The 16,948-nt window shown below is 41.6% G+C and overlaps 1 protein-coding gene across 5 annotated transcripts in view; it reads left to right on the top strand.

Moving 5' to 3' along the window:
* The window catches only part of LOC138299897 (polymeric immunoglobulin receptor-like), a 232,668-nt gene that overhangs the window by 88,500 nt on the left and 127,220 nt on the right, over positions 1–16,948 (top strand). For 2 of the 5 annotated variants that reach the window (XM_069238598.1, XM_069238597.1), the window contains exon 2: positions 803–872. The exons of the other annotated variants lie outside the window; for them this stretch is intronic. The gene's annotated coding sequence lies outside the window, so the exon portion shown is untranslated. The remainder of the gene's footprint in view (positions 1–802; positions 873–16,948) is intronic. 5 annotated transcript variants of the gene reach the window in all.

The raw sequence follows: 16,948 nt of genomic DNA, 5'->3' as shown, positions 1-16,948 counted from the left end.
CAGGTGTGACTGAGCATCCTGTGTTTGTGGTTGTCTGGGTGAAATGCACAAGGGAGCTGTCAATCAGCTCAGCGAGATGTGGATTGGAGACAGGCTGTAAGGCACAGAAGGATTGTAAGTGTAAAGAAATGCTCATTTTCTAAAAGTGGCATTTCTAGAATAGTAATATTAAATCCAACTTCACCAGTCAGCAGGATTTTGTATTACCATTCTGGCCATACTAAAGATGACCTTGTTACTCGTTTAAGATCAGAATCTACCACTCAAACAGTATATGAGGGTAGCCCTAATGCTATCCTATGAAAGGAGCAGGCCTCATAGTAGTGGAAAATGAATTTAGGAGTTTTCCCCTACCAGGACATATAAAACACACAGGTATATGTCCTGCCTTTTACCTACATATCACCCTGCCCTATGGGTCACCTAGGGTCTACCTTAGGGGTGACTTATAAGTGGAAAAAGGGGAGTTCAAGGCTTGGCAAGTACTTTTAAATGCCAAGTCACAGTGGCAGTGAAACTGCCCACACAGTCCTTGCAGTGGCAGGCCTGAGACATGGTTAGGGAGCTACTTATATGGGTGGCACAACCAGTGCTGCGGACCCACTAGTAGCATATAATTGACAGGCCCTGGGCACATCTAGTGCACTTTACTAGGGACTTATAAGTAACTTAAATATGCCAATTGGGTATGAGCCAATGTTGCCATTTTTTTCGGGAGAGGGCATTTTAGCACTAGTTAGCCGTGGTAAAGTGCCTAGAGTGGTCATTCACTTTACTTGTTTATTTATGTCCTTGATTTTAGGTGTCCCATGTATCTCTTGGTCCTGAAGAGACTCCATATTCGTTAGAAGGTTGAAACGTCATCAACTGAGGTAAAATGAACCTTGCATTTTGACCCTTGAATTTTAATTGGGTCCGATATGCATTCATACTAGTAATTTAGATCGTTTGTTGGATTTTGGAAAACTATTTTTGTTTTGTTTTCCTTATGAATACTATTTGTTCACTATTTGTGTTACTGTGGGTTCCGTTTCACTTGGGACATTGTACATTTTTACAATTATTTGAAACAATATATTGATTGAGAATTTAACAATTGTGTTTGGCCTCACTCATTGTGCTATACCATAGGGTTGGCCCATTCTAATTTCATCCTACTACTGTGTTATTAATGTGATTTTCCTTTTAATTCATTCAGTATACATGTATCATAAATGAGAACCATTGTTTTATGGAAAATCTCTCCAGAGGCACCACGTGACCTAGCTGGTGCCAGTCAAAAAATTTACCCTCACTCCTTCCTCAATGTGCTCTTACCAATATGTCAATATAGATGGCTGGAGCCCAACATATTTCCTTTTCTTTTGTCTGTTCTATAGACATCTCAAATCATGGAGCCCTTGAGGACTTTTTAAAGTAGGTTCTGTGTTGGAGGGGTTCTTAAAGTTAAAGTTCTAGGTGTCCCTTTTGACTCCTGGTACATAGGACACTGTGTGGTACACTACATCAGGAGTTAAATGGTTGAGCATTTAATGGGGTAGCTCTTTCCTCTGAATATATACATAATTATATGCTACCTTCTAAATTGTTGTTAGATATTATGGAGCCAGGACCCCTGATAATTCTGATATATTATTTCATTTTTATTTCATTTTCACTCTGGTCCCTCCTACCTGAATTGTGCTCAGTCACAGTGGTGTTGTAGAGCCCGCGTTTACTCTCCATTTTAGGTTTCCTTTTTAAATTGGCATGTTTCTCTGTCAATCAAAACACAATGCCCTTGTTTTATTTTCTGTGCTCGTTGGAGACATCTCTCCTATTCTAGACACACTAATGAACTGTTCTGCACCTCTGCCACAGTGTGATAAGGACAGTGCTTTGTTATATAAACAGCATCCATGCTACACTCGGTTAGAGGAGCACTTCATAATGATGTTATCTCGGAACCCCTGTGTGCTGTGACTGTGATGCTACCCTGCTAACTTTGACCTTCATCCTGGGGAGGAAAATAGCCTGCATGGGCACATTTGTGAATGAACTGAGACTGGATTCCTGACAGAGAATATCAAAGTATGGAGGTTAGAATATTCCAACAGATCTGACAGAGGGTACTCCTGCTATGCTCTCTTTAGTATAGGTATTAGGAGAATAATAGGAGAATAGTAAAATTAGTAACAATTACAAGGTTGAATTGTTTGTATTTTTCACCATTCTAATAATGTTATTACAATGATGTGCTTCATCTGTATCATCATCGCAGCTCATGTATTTATTTACAAGAATGCAATCTCTTCATTAAACATTTGAAAATCTATTGACATATCTTTCTTGTTGATACCTTGGGCATGCAAAAGTAACAAACAAGAGGGTTAGATCTGTTTCCATTCAATCCTTTGGAATCAGAGTGGTTGTGTTCAAGGTTACCAATAACATCTATTGCCCTGATCAGGTTAGGGGTTTAGATGTGGTACTGTGAGCTAGCCAAACAAAAAAGTCTTTACTGATGATATAAGCAGACCAAGGGCCTGATCTAGATCTTGGGGGAGGGGACTATCCCGTCCACCGTACAACGATCCCATTAGATCCTATTGAGATTGTAATACGGCAGATCGAATGTCCGTCACATTTGTGACGGAGTATTCCATCCTCTGAGATCTAAATCAGGCCCTAAGTCTCAATATGTTGATGTTCTTTTTTACCTAATACACAGTCCTACTAAACTTGTAGAAACTGTATGACATGGTTCCACCAAAGTCCTAATTTTGCTATCAACTTAATTGGTCTCTTGAGTAATTTTCTTGCATGTGCCCATGGCTTTCATCATCATCTCTATACTGAGACGCCCAGGGTGATAAATATTTAATCTCCTCAGCCTTCATAGGAAGCACCGATTTATCTCTGTAGGTTTTTCAAGCTTGAACTTTTAAAAGGATTACCCCTTATAGTGTTTCCTTCCTTTGAATTCCATTAATTAAATATGGTGCAAGCAGTGAATATTTCTGTTAATTGCAGACAGGCTGTTATTGCTCAGTTTACTGCACATGGGCTCGCCAAAGGTGGTGGAGATTTTACCTTCACAATTGAGGCACATAAACCTTATAGATGCAAAGTTGTTTTTTTTATCCTGGGTTCATTTTCCTTCAATCAATGCCTATTAATGCACATTTCACACATCCACTGCAACTCTATTTCCAGCTGCATATAGACCTAATGAAAATTTAGAAATATCACTAACTTACCACCAACATCAAAATTGGTTCCAAGGCACCATCCCACATACACTTCCAATGTAGGACTGGGTCCTCTAAGATGAAGGGGCAACTTGGCCAGCATTAGCAAGCTATATACCATATACAAATGCACAACAATTAAATCAGGCTAATATGCTTGCTCTTCTAAACCACTTGGTTAGATTTTATAGACTTCCAATGCAGTTTGTTATGTGTACCTTAACTACTAACCCAGCAAGAGCTCTTCAAACTGGGCAGCCACAGTTAGCTGTGCCTGCAGTTAGTCTATTTACTATTAATGCCATAACTGGTAAGATCTCTACCAAACAGAAAGAAAGTCCATTTTGAATTGCACGAAAAACAAATTGGCATGAAGAAGGGTTTCCCCATAGGGGACCCCAAGATAAATTTAGAATTCCCGTTATGTGTTTACCACTTGGTATTGTTTCCCCATTTGAAATTTCTGCCACATCTTTGCTGCCAATTTTATACCATTACACATGGTACCCCCATCAACTGATGTTTTGCCTGAAATGTTAAGCAAATTCAAAATGAACATGGATGGCCCCTGTCCTGGACTTGGTAATAAAACATATTGACAACTTTCACACAGTATCCTCAATAATTGTAAGCATTATTAAAGGGGAGGCGGCTTCTTTGGTGATATGCCAACACCTCCCATTAGTTCCCATTGCGGATCAGTAATAGGAGTTACCTAAAATTATTTGTGAGACCATTACAGCTATAGGTCATGATGGCCTAGTAAGCTACAACTTAAAAGAAAATCTGATACAGAGATGAGCAAGCAGACACCCGAGTCTTCTAAAAAGGACTAGAAATAAAATATATGGATAAAACTAAAACATGGACTGGATCTCCACAACCAGAGTCTTCCAAAAAACGTTATAACCTACGTAAACAATGATACACTTAAACTGCCAGATGTGTATCAATATTCTGATACACACCGTTCTTGTTACTCTCAGAACTCAATAAACAGGCAGTCAGAGAGAGGGGGATGAAGCAAATGCAGACATGAAGAGTATGTAAAACCAGAAATGGACTCACAATGGTCCTCTGATCTCATTATAAAAAGGAAGAGAAACTTGAACAACAATAACCACAACTTAAAAAGAAAGTGATAGGGTTTTCTGATAAATATGCCACAAAAATGTGGACAAAAACTCAGCTCAACATAGCTGTAGAGGCTACAATAGTTCACCAGACTCTTCAAGAGTTTCTGGAGACGAGACCGACTAATGACTATGTACAAGTTAAAACATAGAAGCTAGAGTAATAGGTCCAGGTCACAGTTGGATCCATCACCTATATGGAGTTAAGAGAGTCTTAAACAGTCTGCCTAGGAGATCTTTGGGTGGTCAGATTCCTACGAAGTGCTATTCAGTGTCAAAATGATTGTTGCAGATCCTGCTAACCCTGGCACAGTGGCAAAAGATGTGCCCTTTGACATCACTGAACATTTCAGTGTTTTACAGGAATACAAGACAAGAGATGAGCATTCATAATTAACTTCTAAATGTTCTGGGACTGAAGAAGTGAAGGAGCAACCAGTAATTCTGGCTGGATTTCTAAAGTTGGGCACCTAGACACGTAGAAGATTGCAGGCAAGAAATAATTTGGCCTGTCCTACCATGCACTGCTGCCTGTCCTTGATGTTCAAGGTACTCAAACTGTAATTTTGCTACCGCTTGCTCATTGTAAACAGAAACAACAAGTTTCCAGTGATTGAATCCAGTTACATCATGTTGCCAATTCTACATAATATACCACAAGGGTATCTGGGTAGTTCCCTTTCTCCTCTCCCTACCCTGAAAGAGATTCCTCTACATGTGTTAAGTTGTCCACATCTTAATACTCCCTGGCTTGGAGCTTCAGATGCTGAACTTTCACTTGCGCCTGTTGCTAATGTCAATGCACGATATGTCTCTGATGTGAGTTTACAGTTTTCTACTGGCAATGAAGCTGTTTATTGTCAACTGCCTATGTAAGTATCTACTTGTTCTCCTTTGCCGAATGAGGTCCACAGACTGCCTCTAGTTACTTTGTCAACATTGATGATGATTTTTTTCAAGTTCTTTGCATACCATTTTCCATGGTGCACATGCAGTGAAGTTCTGGTTAAAACAGAGTTAGCTGATTACTTCATGGTCATACCTCTGGATTGTTCTTTCATTGTTCTTTCTCTTCATCTGGACTGGATTTGTTACAGTTTTCTTTCTGCTCTTGAATGGACATTATCTTCCAGATCATCCAACTCCAGAACTGGTAACTGAGGTGCCTACGTCAATTCTTCTTTGCATACAATCCGACCAGACTTGTCCCTTGTGAACATTACTGCATTTCCTGTCCATGATGGTATGCTGTGGATGATGTTATTATCTCAGGTTCCATTTCTGATGAATGGAATGTTGTGACTGTTTCTAATGTGATATCTGAATTAGTATTAAATGCAATATTTGAAAATGAAGATTCGTATTTACATTCTTCAAATTATTAGTAAAATGTTTTGCTACCATAATTATGTACAGCACTATTTACACAGAGCTAGTACTCCACATGTTTTTAAATTATACACATTGGGAACACAGCCTGACACCACCTATTGGTAGTTGGAAAACAAACATTTGCTTATTTTTCCCTACAAATCCAGTTTCATTCTATTATAGGCTTACACCTTCTCTGCCTAAAAAGAATATGCTGACACAAATTAACTTGATTTATTCAGATTCTTTTATTTCCCAGCTATCCCTAAAAGATTATGACTATTGTAAAGACAGCATTTATTTCAAATCTGTTTGGGGTACATGACATTGGTAGGTACAAGGCATTAATGCTTTGTTTAGGGTTTGTCTCATACCTCCACATATTATCTTTTGAAACATAACCTACTGCCACAGCGACGGCTGCCAAAAGACAGTTGCCGCGGCTACCAGCCATCTGCCGGATTATGACCACAGCCGGATTTCTGCCAGAAGGATGCCGGAAATCCGACTGTGGCCATGCCAGCGAATGGCAGTAAGATGGCGCTGCTACACCAGTAGACCACCGCCAGACGTATTATGAAAATAATACGGCCTGTCGGTGTTCTGCTGGCGGACGCTGCTGCTGGCAGCAGCGCCCTGTTCCGTCTCCTCCCGGAGGACCCCCTGACGACAGGTAAGTCGGGTGCTCCGACAGGGGAGGGGGGTGTTGTGTGTGTGTGGGGTGTGTGTATGTCTGTGCTTGAGTGTATGGGGGTGTTGCGTGTTGTGTGTGTGTGCATGTATGGGTGCGTGTATGTTGAGTTGTGTGAAAGCATGTGTGCATGTATGTATGTAAGTGTGTGCGTGTGTGTGTGTGAATGGATGTATCCATGCGTGGATGAATGTTGGAATGGGTATGTGTATGTGTGCGTGTGTGAATGAAGGGGCGTGTAGGGGGGTCTGGAGAGGAAGGTGGGGCGGAGGTGAAATGTGTGGAGGGGGAGAGGGGTGGGGGAGACCCCCATCAGTGACAGGGAAGGAATTCCTTGTCACTGATAGTGCCTACCGCCATGGTTTTCGTGGCGGTAAGGATGCCACGAAAACCATGGTGGTAGGCGGGGTCATAACCCCACAGGCGAGCAAGTGACTGCCGCCAGGCTGGAGAGTGAAGTCTCCAGACCGGAGGTCATTGTGGTACATTGGCGGTTGGGCTACAGCCAAACCGCCAATGTTCTAATATGGAGAAAAGTAGCTCCGGACTGTTGGCAGTACTTTCCTCCATAGTTACGTCGACTGCTGGGGTCATAATGACCCCCTAACTGTATTGGCTAATATTTAAAATTTGAATACACCTAGCATTCCCTCTGCTGCATGTTTCACCAATTGCCAACAGTACATTAATTTCAGAGAAGAACAATTTAATAAAATGGTACAGAATGGAACATACAAATCTTCACTTTCTGGTTCAGATGGGTGGCTATTGTGGACTGTTGACACTTGTCAAGAACCCTCAAAGTTGTTATGCCCTGACCCCTTTGGGGTCTGATAGAAAAGCGAAAGGCCTACGGGTCAAGAAATAGCCGCACTGGAAAACACGATGTCCTTGTTGGCAGATTATTCTTCAAGTTGATTTGCAGACATTACAAAGAAAGAACTGTGAGAGAAATCCAAGATGGCCACCAGGTAATCCAACCACTAGTTTGCAGGTCTAGTGTTTTCATTCTTTGAGACCGAGTTAATAATGCGCTCACATGGCTCAGGTACCGCACACTTCAACTGTGTTTTGACAGGGATTTGAAGGTGTCTGAGGAGAGCCCGTTTCTTGAGGTAGAGTTTCCAGTGCGGTTCCATATCCAAGAAAGAGAAGAATTTATCAAGTAAGCCAAAAATAATTCAGTAGTCAGGTAAAAGGTTCACAGTTCATTTGCCACGATAAAGAGAGAGATTCAGCAAGGGTCCCGTAACATGGAGAAAATAAGAACATCCAAGTTTACCACAAAAAATAAATATTATGATTGCTCAAAGACTATAATTTATTTAACTCGATAAAGAGTTCTGGCAAGATTTCAGTAATGTGAAAACTGTAAGGAACATTCTTATAATCTATAAACTATATTACTGTGGAAGTTGAAGTCAACAGAATTCTGGAGTTCATTGGAAGGTGTTTAATACAACTCTAGTGTGAGAGACTAGAGGATATCGTAACTAAAAAGGATTTCTGAGAAAAGACAATGAAATTAATTGCATTCTCACAAGCCATAAGGACATACTCAACAGTTATATATATATATATATATATATATATATATATATACATATATATATATATAAATGTATATATATATATATATATATATATGCATATATATATATATATAATAATACAGCGTAACTTCGATCAGAAAAGAGTGAAGCAAAACCAATTGATGAGACATACTTGAAAAGAGACAGAATTATTAATGAAGAAAAAATCTAATTTACTTAACTTCAATTCCAAGAACACCTTTGGTATAAGTGTATATAAAATTAACAACTACTTTATATATGAGAAAAGCAAATTCCTCACAAGATTCAGGTAAAGGGTTCTGAAGTAAAAATGATTAATTACTAGTCAAATGCTCTAATATTATATATAGAAAAGTGTCCCTAGTAATTGTGATTGTAATCTTACAGGTGTTGCTTCCTTGAAAATAGAAGGAAGAGTTTGACTGATTGAATTAAAGAAGCAGACCTCTGAGGCAGTCTCTCTTTGTCCCATTCCTCTTTCCCCTTCTAGGGTGCTCGAAATGGAGAGCATTGATCATTGCGAGTAGCCTTGATAAGGACTGAGGATCTTTCTTCTGCTCCTGAAGAAAGCAAATCAAAGAACCGTGACAACACTAATGGCTGCAATTTCTTTTAAACTCTTCTAAGGGTTTCAAAGCAAGCAGGCCAGATTCCTGGTATATTCAGTCACAACACTCAGGTGTAGTCACTACCTATGGCCTAGGAAACGTATGCCAGGAAGGGTTAGAACATTTCACCTTTTCTGCAGTTAAAGAACACTTATCTCTCCTTTCAGAATATATGGATTTCCAAGATTTTTTGATGGGTCCCCGGTCTCCTCGTTCTAAATGTTTGATATATGTGACTTACAGCAAAATTAGGAAAATTTCTCAACAGGAAGCTGCTGAAAGTTTGTGACAAATTGATAAGGGACATTTGGAAAAGGCTTTGGCTGTTGTCGATAATGGCATGACTACATTATGAACTAGTGTTTATTCATTGAATAATATTGTTTCATCAGTAAAGGACATTTAAACAAGGGTCCCTAGTCTAATATGGAGAGTGATCAAGGGCACTACAAGAAGAGTAAAACGCACAACACTCTCACATCCAAATCTCACATATGAAGTAATCCAATATCAATACATATCCTAAACAGAAAAATAATTTTATTAATATACACTAAGAAATCTATCAAAAATAACAACTACACATATATAAAGAAACAATTCCCCCCACATACCAAAACCTGAAACTCAATCATCTGAATACCGATAGAGAACAATAACAAATTCAACTGCAACACAGAGAGACAGACATATAAGACAGAGACAAAAAAGGAAATGCAAATTAGAAACAGCGGACAAACAAATTAATGATAGCAATATAAGCAAACAACTACAGACAATAATCTTTATATGCCATGCTCATAATAATAGATATAATATGGCTCCTAATCTGAATACAATACAATTTAAATAAACAACAGTTTTTCATACAGTGAGTTTCCAATACATAGAAAAGTTAATGGTCAAAAAATATATTTACACAGAATAAAGAGTAATCAGAAAGAATATACAAAAATAACGAAAAATAAATATTGTCCAGTATCAACTTTGTATATTTGTCATAATCTCAAAGTTCATGAACATAATCCTCAATTTTCATCCAAGCCACACGTTCAAAATTCATCAAGATAATCCTTAATATCAAGGCCTAAAGCTCATTACGGCCAGAATCTTGGAATTCATCAAGGTCATCCTTTATTATCCTCAAAGCCGACGGCTTCTAAGTTGTCAGAAACTTTCTTCTACAACTTTGCCATTTGGCTCCTGAAGGCCAGCATGTAGCTCACAACATCATGGGGAATTTTACTGAATGTTTGCTCCTACCATTTCTTGACCAAACACGAGGTCCTCTGACGGTGTTCCCATACAGAAGCTTGAAAGGGCTGAAGCCCACTTCCTTCTGTAGAACCTCTTTGTAGGCAAACAGAAGGCGTGGTAAGAGGATATCCCACTTTTTCTACAAGGCCTCTGATCATGCCCTTCAGAGTCTTGTTGAATTTTCCAAGTAACCCATTTGTTTGTAGATGGTAAGGAGTGGGGAACGTGTAGTTTACCCCACACACCTTGAATATTGTCTGCAGGTGAGAAGACATGAAGTTGGTGCCCCTGTCAGATACCTCTTCCTTGGGGAAACACACTTAGGTGAAAACCCCAGTTGGGATTTTTGCCACTGCAGGTGCAGTTGTGGTCCTCAGAATGATTGCCTCTGGGTACCTAGTGGCATGATCCACCAAGACAGGTAAGGGATGAAGGGGTGCTTTAAGACTCTGCCCTGCCTTCCCACTAGACTGGCAGGTCACCCAAGTCCTACAGAATGCATCTGAGGCATTCTTGAGCCTGGGGCAATAAAAGTGGGTGACAAGCCTTGCAAACATCTTGTCTTGGCCCAGGTGTCCTGCCAGGGGAATTTTATGACCCAGTTTCAGTAGGAAAGCCTTGTATCATTGGGGGAACCACAAGGACCCTTGCTGTCCCATTCATAGGAGCCTTAGGCTCACTGAAATGGAGGTTGTCCTCCCAGTAAATGTCATAACTATCAGAGGCATCATTTGCTGGTTGGGCTTCAGCCTGTTGCCTCATACCTTCAAGGGTTGGGCATTTCCTTTGTGCCCTACAGAACTCCTTCTTGGTGGGTCCTCCTTTCCACATGCCATCCAGGAAACTCCTGCAGATCATCAAGTGGAGCAATGTCCTCTTTAGATGGGACATCATATCTACCTCACTTTGGTGGGCAATCAGGGCCTAGTTTCCCATGCCCTCTGCCTTACCCCTTCTTAGCAGCTAGCTGGGCCATTATTTCAGGCTCCAGGCCTTTTTGACTGCCATCCTGGGCAGCCATGGACCTTGTTGTGGCACAGATCCACTCAGGTAAACCTAGCATCTCCACATGAACCTTAAGCCCACTTCCTTCCAGGTACTGTGCTCAAGGCCAATACAAAGCAAATAGTACACAGGCATGGCAGGGCTCACTGAAACTTTCAGAAGGCCTGAACCTCCCACACTGAAATGGAATAAGTGACCCTCTCTGTTGTCAGCCACCATAGCATGGTGGAATTGATTGGGCATCACCTGCTCTGGAGACACCAGCTGACTCCTTACAATAGTCATGCTGGCCCCTTGCTCCTCAGAGCCTCAGCACCTTACCCATTGATTGTGATCCATTGCCTATACTTTGAAGTATTAGAGGACACATTCATCTTATGAACATACTCACTGTCTCCCCAAGACATTAGGGTAACCTCACTACCCTTCCTAGCCCCCGCAATAACTGGGACAATCTGCTCCCCCAACACTATAATTGACACCCCTGGGACTTTTCCTCCAATGGTAGTTGGTGCTCTTTTTGGTCACTTGGAATCTCCCTTTTAGTGTCCAAACTAGAAGCACTCATTCCACTTGGGTGTTTTGGACTGCTGACCTTTGTCAGGGTAGAATTTCTTCTTGTGGCCAGATTGGGAATAAAACCAGACCCTTTCCCTTGTGAGTTATTGTAAGGCCTTTAGAGAACTCTGTCTTTTTATCGCCCCCGTCTTTCTTCTGGTGGGAACCCTGACAACCTTTTGGGATTCCCCCCGATGGTTTCTTGGATACGCTAGTGCTGACCCGATGTCCACCTCCTCAACAAGGTTCCTGGGGTCAGTAAGCTTGCTATCAAACAGGTTTTGTCACAGCTCTGAAAAACAAATGTCAAGCATGTGCTCCATCAAAATCAGTTGTACAGCCCTGAATAATCATAAACCGTGCTGCCCTTCACCCACCTGTTCAGTGCCTTGCTAGAACAGTCTAAGAAATGCATCCATGTCTGTGATAAGATCTTGTGGCTGAGTCCTGTTTCAGGGGTCAGCCCAAACTTACTGACCAAGATGGCCTTCATTGCAGTGTGAAAAGAACAGACAACGGACGGACTGCAAAACAAATCAAACATTTACCCCCAGTCACAGATCTGGGTTTAGTTCATAATTTGTTTGTTCACCACACCACCCATGTTTGGACCCAGACATATGCAAATCAGTCTTTCCCCTGCTCCCCAGGGGAACATAGAGCCTGAAATGCCAGGCCTGGTCCTCCCTGGACTGGACACAAGCATACTGTGATTGGTTTCTGGGTATCAACCCTCATCAGCCAGGCTAGCTTGATTCCAATGGCACAGTGAGTAGAGGACCCACATCTGGCATACCTTTCCCACTTAGGGTAATAAAAGCAAAAGGAACCAATCATGGATGGAATGGAAAACAAATCAAACATTTATCCCCAGTAACATATCTGGGTTTAATCCATGATTGTTTGCTCCCCACACCACCCCAGTTTGGACCCAGCCATATGCAAATCAGTCTTGATCCTGCTCCACATAGGAACAGTCTTGCCTGAACTGCCAGGTCAGGCCCTCCATGGACCGGAAACAAGAATCATGGGACCAGTTTCAGGGTATCAGCACTCCTCAGCCGGACTAGTTTGAATCCAGTGGCACAGTAAGCATGGGTCCCACGTCTGGGCGTACCCTTCCCACTTTGGGCAATAAAAGCAGAAAGAACAAAAGATGGGCAAAATGTGGAAACAATCGTGCATTCACCCCCTGTCACCCATCTGGGTTTAATTAATCTTTTTTGGCTAATCATGCCACCCCAGTTTGCTCACAACCATAGGCAAATCAGTCTTGACCCTGCGCCCCATGGGAACACAGAAGGGCAGAGGAATGCCCACTTTAAAAAAAATCCCATTTCTAAAATAGTAACGTTAAATCCAACTTTATCAGTAAAGAGGATTTATTATTACCATTCCAATTATATTAAACAAGATATAGCTACTCCTTTTCAGTCAAAAATTATAACTTAAAGGTGTAATAAGGAATTCCCAAAGTTGACCGATGAGAGTGGTAGGCCTAACAGTTGTGAAAATAATTACTTTGGTAGTTTTTCAGTACTAGGACATGTAAAACTTAAAAGTACAGGTCCTACTTAGTTAAATAACATCCTGTCCTATGAGCTACCAAGGGCCTACCTTTGGGGTGATTGTTATGTAAAAAAGGGGGGAGTTTAAGGCTTGAGAAGTGGTTTTAAATGCCAAGTCAAAGTGGTAGTGAAACTGCACACACAGGTTCTGCAGTGGCATGCTTGAGACACATTTAAAGAGCTACATAATTGGGTAATACAATCAGTGCTTCAGGCCAATTAGTAGCATTTAATGTACAGGCCCTGGGTATATGGTTTACCACTTTCCAAGGGGCTTACAAATAAATGAAATGTTCCAATTATGTCTACACCAAAGGACATGCATTTTAGCATTGGTCAGCAGTGTTAAAGTGCTCAGATTCCTAAGGCCAACAAAGAGAATCAGCAACAATATGAAGCTAGCAGGCAAAACATTTGGGGGGAAGACCACCCTAAGGCTTGCAGGGCTTACAATGATCAAAGTCAATTAAGATCAATTTTACAATTGAGTTGGATACTACAGATTTTAAAGTCATACAGAGTGCTTGAATGCAACTGAAATGTTTTGCATTAAAATGTGTCTCATATGCAACAGGTAATGGTGAAAAAAGATGTGAACTACACTATGCTTAGCAGGGAATGATTAGAAAAGTTGTCTTTCACTGTAGCTGAAACTTCATCTACTGTTTAGTTTATTCATGGTTTCATTTCTCTTCCAATCTATATGTTTAATTTCACATCATGTCTGAAACATTTTCAAGTAGACAAGTATGATGCGATGGATGCACTTTTTGTGCGTGAAACTTGGTTTCTTCCCTTCTGTTCCAGATGTAAATGAGGGGACAATGAGGTTTTTATTAGTGGAAATTAATATGGAACGTCTTTGGGCAGCTCCTTGCTCTATAAAGAGATAACACTCCATGGAATTTGTAATGTGTTCATATTAATAGCTGAAGAAGTTCCAGTTGGGGACTTGAATATGAAAGCATACCTGAAAAATGGCTATTTACGGTTGGCTATAGCTTTAAGAAATATACGTGGTATATGCTTCTTAATCACTAGTAAAGGATATCTGAGCTTTAACGTCAGCCATTCAGGAAAGTATGGATTGCTTTGAGTTATTTTCCAAAATGAAGATGGAGGCCAATTTTTCTTTTTGATGTCTCTTGTGATATTTTAATATCTTCTGAGTTCTCTATGATGCCAAATCATTGTGAGAGATTGGAAGGCAGAAAGGACTGAAAAAGCAGGGTTACTCCATATGCCTTTCTCTGAAAGTAAATTGTTTGGTGACAAATTAGCCAATAAACACAGCGTTTCAAAACCACACCAACCTAGTTTTCCAAGGGAAACATCTTTTACAATGATGTTTTTACCCTGCAGTGCCTTTACCACACATGCAACTGTTGGTACCTTTATCATGGATGGTAAGACTAGTGAAGGTAAGGATGTGAGTGTGTGTATGCATTTAGGGATGGGTGGGGGATAGGTTGGTAAGGAAATTTTTTACAGTTTATGGGTGGGTAGGGGAATAGGGTTGGTAAGCATATTTTTAGAGTTTAGGGGTAGGTAGAGGCTTAGGGTGGTAAAGGCATTTTGTAGGGTTAAGGGGTGAGTAAGGGCATGGGGTGGTAAAGGAATTGTTACAGGTTAGGGGTGCATAGGGGAATAGGGTGGTAAGGGAACATTTAAGGTTACATGGTTGGTAGAGTATAGGGCGGTAGGGGTATTTTAGGTTTTAGGGGTGGGTAGGGATGAAGGATGATATTGGTAATTAATTAAAGCATATATTTTTTTAAAGTGGGGATTTTGGGGTTTCCCCCAAAGTGGAAAAAAACTGGAGGCTGCAGTTGTTGTGAGGTTATTTTAGCAGCTTTTTATGGGCACATTATTTTAGCCATAGTCCTGCAGCTTGTGCCCTTTAGCCTAGTAATAATTATTTTAATTCAGTTTATTTTCTGAGCAGAAGCTTCATTCTTTGGTGATGTTTTATTTTCCTTTACCTCATACACCTTTAGCCCAAAAACTGTTTTCATTCTTTTCATCTTGACATTTTCGTTCTGTGCTTTGCTCAAGACCGTACTCGATATTGTTCTCAGTACAAAGTGGAGCACCACAATCTCTGCCACTTCACTTAAACATATGTGTTCTTATGTTAGGGCACTTTTCTTAGAATACCAGAAGTATTACTGAGAAACATCTTCTCCGCCCCTTTATGCTTGAGGTGAGTTCCAGCCAGAAGTTGCCACTGCATGCTGTTGCTTCATTGCAGCTGTCTGCTGAGATTTGACAGCTTTTCTGCCTACATGGTAGAGGCTTCTCGTGGACCAACAGCCATCTCCAGTCCACCTCACCCCAATCCAATCCATCCCAATCTAATCCTATCCACCCCACTCCAATCTATCCCACTCCAGTCCACCCTCATACAATCTGTCCCTCTTCAGTCTGCCCCACTCCAATCTAAAACATATGCCCCACTCCAGTGTGCTCCACTCCAATTCAAAACAATCTGTCTCACTCCAATCTGCCACACTCCAATCTCCGTCATTCCAGTCCAAAACAAATCTTCCTCACTCCAATATGCCGCACACCAATCCAAAATACTTTGCCCCACTCTCTTCCAATCCACCCCACTCCAATACACCCTACTCCAATCCACTTCAATTCACCTCACTACAATCCAATCTATTCCACTCTAATCTAATCCATCACACTGTAGTCCACCTTAGTACAATCTGCCCTACTCAAGTCTGGCCCACTACAGTCCAAAACAATCTGCCTCACTCCAGTCTGCCCCACTCCAATCTAAACAATCTGTCCCACTCCAATTCTCCCCACTCCAATCTGCGCCATTCCAATGCAAAACAATTGCCCCACTCGAATCCAAAATAATCTGCCCCACTCCAATCTGCCCCACATCAATCCAAAACAACCTGCCCCACTCCAATCCATTTTGATCTGCCCCACTCCAATCTGCCCCACTTTAATCCAAAACAACCTGCCCCAAAAACCGGCCACACTCCAACCTGCCCCACTCCAATCCCAAACAACCCTTCCCAATCCAAAACAATCTGCCCCACTCCAATCCAATCCACTTCACCCCAATCCAATTCACCCCACTCCATCCCAATTCACCCAACTCCATTCCACCACAAACCACCCCACTACAATCCATTCCACGAAACCAATCCAATCACCCCCACTACAATCCAATCCACCCCAATCCAGCCCAGTCCAATCTACTGAACTCCAATCTGATACACTTCACCCCAATCCAATCAGCTCCAACACACCCAATGTACTCCAGCCCAATCCACCCCACTCCAGTCTGATCCACCCAACTCCAATCCAACCCACTTTAATCTACCCCACCCTACTCCACTCCCTCCCACTCCAATCCATTCCACCCCACTCCAATCCAATGCGCTCCATTCAAATCCACCCCAATCCAGTCCAATACACCATAATCGACTGCACTCCAATCCACCCCAATTCAATCCACCCCACCCCAACAATTTGAAGACACCCCTTTCCAATCCACCCCACCCCACCCCAATCTGATCCTTCCCAATCTGAGTCATACCACTCAAGTCCACCCCACTCAAGTCTACTCCACTCAAGCCTACCCCCACTTTAATCATCCAGCTCCAATCCAATTCACCTCACCCCATGCAATTCCAATCTACCTCACCTCAATGCAATCCACCTCAGTCTAATCACCCCAATCCAATCCACCCCACCCCACTCCAGTCCAATGCAATCCACACCCTGCAGCCCACCACACCCCAAATCCATCCACCCAATTTTAATCCCCTGCACCCTACTCCACTTCACTCCAATCCATTCCAATCCAATCCATTCCACCCCACTCTATCCCAATCCAATTCACCCCACCCCATCTCAGTTCATTCCACTGCACTCCAATCCAATCAATACATTCCAATCAACCCAACTCCAATCCACCCCACTCCAAT

Source organism: Pleurodeles waltl, chromosome 6, assembly GCF_031143425.1.
Source record: "Pleurodeles waltl isolate 20211129_DDA chromosome 6, aPleWal1.hap1.20221129, whole genome shotgun sequence".
Taxonomy (NCBI): domain Eukaryota; kingdom Metazoa; phylum Chordata; class Amphibia; order Caudata; family Salamandridae; genus Pleurodeles; species Pleurodeles waltl.
The sequence above is the reverse complement of the archived record's forward strand: the minus strand, read 5'-3'. Positions and strand labels throughout refer to the sequence as shown.